Raw genomic sequence first — 5,826 nt, forward strand, 5'->3', positions numbered from 1 at the left:
TTCTTTTGCTGACTAACTTGAAATTGTTATTAAAGTTCAAACTGGTTCTGATTAAATACCAACAGGTTCCTGATAAAGACTACAGTACAATCTGCTCAGTTACAGTGCAAATTAACTATAGAAGAAATATGAGTTTATTTCTATAAAAATATTATACACTACAAATATGGATGAACAAGTTTCTAGCATAACATTAGAGAGGAAGCAAACTTAGCTAGCTAGCTTGGCATTGGCATTTAACCTACAGTAAGAGGAAAACCAGTTTTATTTGATTAACTTGATTAACCAAAACTGGGTCGAGCAATATCAGAAGGGTTCCTGGAGTGACCTGAGCTGCCCTGTGTATCAGTTTATTGGAGTGACTTAGGTTTGTGTCCAAACTAATGTTTGTTGCTAACAAAATTGAATCTGAAGGAACAATAACACAAAACTGTGCTGAGTATAAAAACTCAGTTGGGCTCAGAAAATAAAAATATTTGTAATTTGAAAGATATTACTAGAGTCTAGATATTATTTTACCTGTATTTATAAAAAAAAAAAGTACATCCATAACAGATTCTATTTTTTAGATTTAGGGACCACTGTTCTTTATTAAAGTGATTTCTGTCAGTTTACAAAATAAGCCTTTATATTGCCTTAAAATTATCCCTTAAATAAAGTCAGTAAGCAGTTTTCTGACAAACTTGAACAGTTCACTGGATTTTAAGTGACTCAATTTGACTCTCAGACACAATTGTGTTTGTTTATGTAATTACTGTAAAAAAAAAAACAACCTATTGTTTATATTTTAAAAATAAAATCTACAAGAGAAAATAAGTAACATTGTGGGAAGTCTCTGGGAATCCTTTCTATATCTTCTAACTCTATGATGCTTTTTAAAAATAAATATTTTTAAATAGAAATAAGGGAAATAAAGAAAGGAAATCACACACACAGACACACACACACACACATAAATATCACATGTACAAAGTAAATATAAACACATGAATAAAGCAAATCATATAAAACAACATAAAGCCGCTCTATCTGGGCTTTTCTCTGTGAGACGAGGCAGGACATGTAGGCAGCATAAAAGGGAAAAGGAACCAAAGCCAAAACAACAGCACATAAATAATTAGGAGCCCTGGTATGTTCTGGATTATCTAAATATAAATCACAGGTGGAGCAGATATTGTGACAGGAAAGTGCCTGCTTTGAGTCCCAGGACAAACTGGGAATGTATACAGGGAAAGTGAATTAGAAAGGCTGTGTCCTTTATACATGCTGAGGCCATAAACCCATCCTCTGAATGAAAATGTCCAGTTATTGCTTACGAACTTCATATGAACACCGATTTGCTGTAGAAATACCGCAGGCAGAAACTTCTTAAACAGAAATTTGTTGAACTCCTAAAAATATTTTCCCTTAACGGCCTTTGTGAAAATAAGAAGTGCTGTCACAGTGGTGTATGTGGAGTGTGGACCACCCATGTGTACGTGGAATTAAACAATTTTATTATGTTTGGTCAAAGTCCCAAAGTAGTGATCAAAGTAGTTTAGTGTCAAAGGTGCGGTATGAATATGTATGTGCTTTGAGTGCTTTACAATGTAAAACTGGAAAAGAGCTGCTATATTAATAAAGTCTAACCTGCTGGAAGCAAGACGATCAAAAATGCTGACTCTGAATTGGGGTTAACTCTGTCATTACAGACACAAGAGAAACTCGTGTACTGCAGTAAGACAGTATTAGTTTGTGATTGTTTCTGCTACACTAACATTGTTGTTTAAAGGTCGGAGAGCAAAGATAGATTTTTTTTTTTTAACAGAATTCAAATTGTCTTAGTCGTATAAATCTACATTTCTCTCTGACACTGTTGGGGAGTAACGGAATACATGTACCGCCGTTATGTATTTAAAATACAAAATATGAGTAACTGTATTCCGTTACAGTTACCGTTTAAAAAGGTGGTATTTAGAATACAGTTACTTTGTTGAAATAAATGGATTACACGGCGGTACTTCCCTGTTTCATATTGTGGCGGGTCAGGACTGTTTGGGTTTTGTTTGACAGCTACGTTCTGTTGTTCCAGGCGGCAGCGTTACGGTTACCATGGTTACAGGGTGACGCTCTCTCTCTCTGCGTGTTTCCTGGGTGAGAGAGGCCTTTTTGTTGTTGTTGTGCTAAGCTAATAGGCAGAATGCAGAATGTAGCATCATGGGCAGTGTAGTCCGTGCTGCAGGGAGAATGGACTGTCATACACGTTATGTGTCTGTGAGCGAGGGAGGGAGAAAAAGGAAAAGTACGAGCTGTCATCGAGCAGAAACGGGAGCTGGAAGCATGTAAATATAATAATAACCACTGCAGCCAAGAAGAGTGCCTGACGAGCCCAGCTGTAAGTAAGCTATTAAGACTTGACTGTACACCGTGTTCGTGTTTTCCTCCAAAAACAATAAGTTCTGTTGGAGCAGCCTTTCAACGCCTCTCTCTGTCTCTGCTAGCAAAGTTGACCCAGACAACAAAGTAAAGCTAGTTTTCAGCTACGAGCCCGACACAGAACCCGACACAGAACCAGCGTATTAGCCAGAGGTCCCTTTTTAGTTCTTTTTCCAAAAGTGAAATCAGAATGTTGCTTGCTTGAAGTTATGGTTTTATCACACACTTTCATACTCTGATGGATGCATCAGAGAGCAACTTGGAGACATACAGACTAGAGCAGCCAGGACTTGAACCGCCACTCTCCCAATCAGTAGATGACCTGTGCTACCTCCTGAGCTACAGCCACCCGACATGTCTACAAAGAGATATAAAGCTTCCTCGCAGATGTTGAAAACAACCACCTACAGTGAGAAAGCAACCATTGTATTCTCGCTTTATTTATTTATTTATTTATTTATTTATTTATTAGATGGAACTGAGCTGGTCTTCTGTGCTTAGTTATCAGTCTGTTTGTTTTTTGTTTGTTTTTTATTTATTTATTTATTTTTGGTTCTGAATTGTACACTTTATTATGTTATGTAATTATGTACTATTTGTGAAAACAGAACTGATACTAACTAATAAATATATAAAAATATATATTTAAAAAAGAGAAAGCAACCAAAAAACAAATAATGATCATAAACATGTATAAAAGTCAGAATTACTACAACAGAAGCTAAAAAAAACTATAAAGAGACACAAACATCCAATGGAAATATTTAATATTCAGTCAACTGACACCAAAAGGCTGGCAAATCCAAACAACTATAACATTTAACATCTTAAAGCAAAGACCTGTATAACGATTGTTTTAGGTTAAGTCTAGGTTTAGACCATCTAGGTAAGGTGATGGTTAGAGAAAGCCTTCAAAAATAATGTTGTCTAACTCATAGATACACAACTGTGTGTTTTGTCAGTGTGCACACATGGGTTTGTACGTGTATGTGTCAAAGAGAAAGTGTGTAAGTGGCTGCGCTTGCTTTAATGTGAACAAAAATGAAGGGTATGGCAAATTAGAGAATGCATCTGCCTGGCGTCTGAATAACAAATAACACCATTAGGGAGACAGGGGTGTTCTCTGCCAGGTCCTGCAAGATGAATGGCTGTGTCACTGCCTCATACAAGCGTAGTCACACAAACACACACACACTGCAATACACAATCGTGCTGTCATACCTGTGGATGATTAAAGTGTAAAAGGTAGCAATCAAACCTTCAAACTGGTCTGTTTACCATTTCGCTGTTCTGCCTGCGTAGGCTTATGTCAGCCTGCCTCACTCTGTCCTATTTTCACACTATTTTTCCAGACTCAGAGGCTCTCTATTAACTAAAGTCCTAACAGTTGTATTTTAAAGAATGTATTTATTATGTTAAACCTACATATATCGTGTTGAAACAACACATTCAAGATGGATTAATATAACATGATTTGTTTAGATGGAATATAAGTGGCAAGATAAAATTACGTTCATCCAATGAATTATTGTTTTGAGTGTAGGTTTATCAAACCCTACAATCAAGAGTAGGGTTGATGTTCTTATGTTTCAGGTACATGGGCCAGACGTGGCCGTCAAAAAGGCCAGCTGGGTCTGGTACCAGGTAGTTTCTTGAGCACCTCCTCTTTTTGCATTCTTCATATGGGATGGAAATAAAGTAGCGTTGGTTCAGCACGTCGATCAAAGGTTCGCAGGTGTAAAGCCTTCGTAGGTGTAAAGCAGGAAGCAAGAAGCCTTCCACAATAAGGATGTGAGTCTCCTCATCCTCCTTGCGGTCAGACTTTGGCACGATCTCAGAATCCAGGGTGTTATTAACGCCATGAGACTTCTCAAACTTCACCGGGTTCTCCAGCCACTCATAGATGGTACTCATCATAGCCTCCATGTCCAGAGCAGTGATGACATCGTACTGCTTAAAGCCATGTTCACCAACTTCAATCTGATCTTGGGGCTTGAAAAAGTCATCCTGATGTACCACGCAACAGTTGGGCAGGTTCTTGATCAGTCTGTTGGTGAGGGTGGTTTTCCCTCCATTGGTTACACCGCCAATGCCGATAATGTACTTCATGTTTCCGTAAGTAGCCGAGAGGTCAAAACGTCAATAAAACCGGGTCAGGAGCACAGTGATCAGACGAGAAGAAGCTTAAAAAGAGAAGGTTGCAGCAGGAAACGTCAACTACTTGATTCCTTCATGAATTGCTATAGAGAAGGTAAAACTACTGACCACACTCAGGAACAGGAATTCCACAGCTCGTGACCATAAATGATGCAGGAGTGTTATCTTCACAGTGAGTTGTCTTTTTGCCACATTTTTCTTCACAGTCTTGCTTGATCTTTTGTGTAGTATCGCGTGATGATGTGAATTCTGTGGTGGGATCGATTAGATGTCACGAACATGCAAATGTGTGCAGTTTTCTCCAAAGCAAAAAGTAACTTCTTTGACTTATTAGATTTTTCCTTTCCTTTGCTTGACTCCTTTGTGACCTGCCACATTTCTAAAATGTGTTTTCCCCCCCCTCTTAAAACAAGATATTACAGGACAGAGGCAGCATGTTTTGGGTTCTCTTTTTTTGGCTCTGTGAGTCGTCTGGATTTCCATCTCATTTGAGATTAGCTGAGAAGAGCTGTTTTGGATTAGCTGAGCTCCTCGGTCTCCCTCTGACACTCTCAGATAAGAGGGCCTGCAGTCGCTAAAACACACTAGTCAAGGGAAATGCCCTTTTTCTACATGGTTAAGACTGCTCTATTCCTCTCTTGTTGCCCAATGCTAACTCTTTGTGGAAAGGATTATTGCAACAGACTGTAGAGAGCCGTTATCATGCTGTCAAGAGACTAGTGGCTTTTTTGAGAATCACATAAGGGTTAGACCCATATACAAGGCTGACATTGGTCTGTTTATTACTGATCTAATTCTTTTCTCTCACTTGCGGTTGAGGGTGACTGAGCCTTAATCATTCATATTGTTACATCCTGTGTTTTGTTCTGAGCTTTGACTCCAGTGTGGAATCAAAGTAAGTCCTGAACTTATTTTAGGTTTTAGTGTTGCTTAAGAAAATAATTTTGATGAGTGATTCTTTGATACTGAAGAAGCATGGAAGTAAAAGTGAACTGAAAAAAGAAAACCCTTCCCGGAGCCAGACCTAGGAGGGAAGCTTGCTGGCAAGAGTCTGGTGGCTGATCTTTCATTCATAACTAGGTACAGCTGCTAAGAATGACACTGCAACCCTGTGGACCTATCATCTGCAGGTACATGCACTGGGATTGGATGCTTTATAAGCTAGGAGAGTGATCCCAGTGGGCCTCGCTGGCTGGGTACCAGCTATGTAAATTTGGGCTCACCAACTAAATAATAGTCCAACGCCATGTGGTG

General features: G+C 38.8%; 1 pseudogene; it reads right to left on the reverse strand.

The window, feature by feature from the left end:
- Positions 1-2,927: 2,927 nt before the first annotated feature.
- Positions 2,928-4,672, reverse strand: LOC146507548 (nicotinamide riboside kinase 2 pseudogene; annotated as a pseudogene).
- Between the last annotated feature and the right edge of the window lie 1,154 nt (positions 4,673-5,826).

The sequence above is a fragment of the Neolamprologus multifasciatus genome, chromosome 11 (genome assembly GCF_963576455.1).
Source record: "Neolamprologus multifasciatus chromosome 11, fNeoMul1.2, whole genome shotgun sequence".
Lineage (NCBI taxonomy): Eukaryota > Metazoa > Chordata > Actinopteri > Cichliformes > Cichlidae > Neolamprologus > Neolamprologus multifasciatus.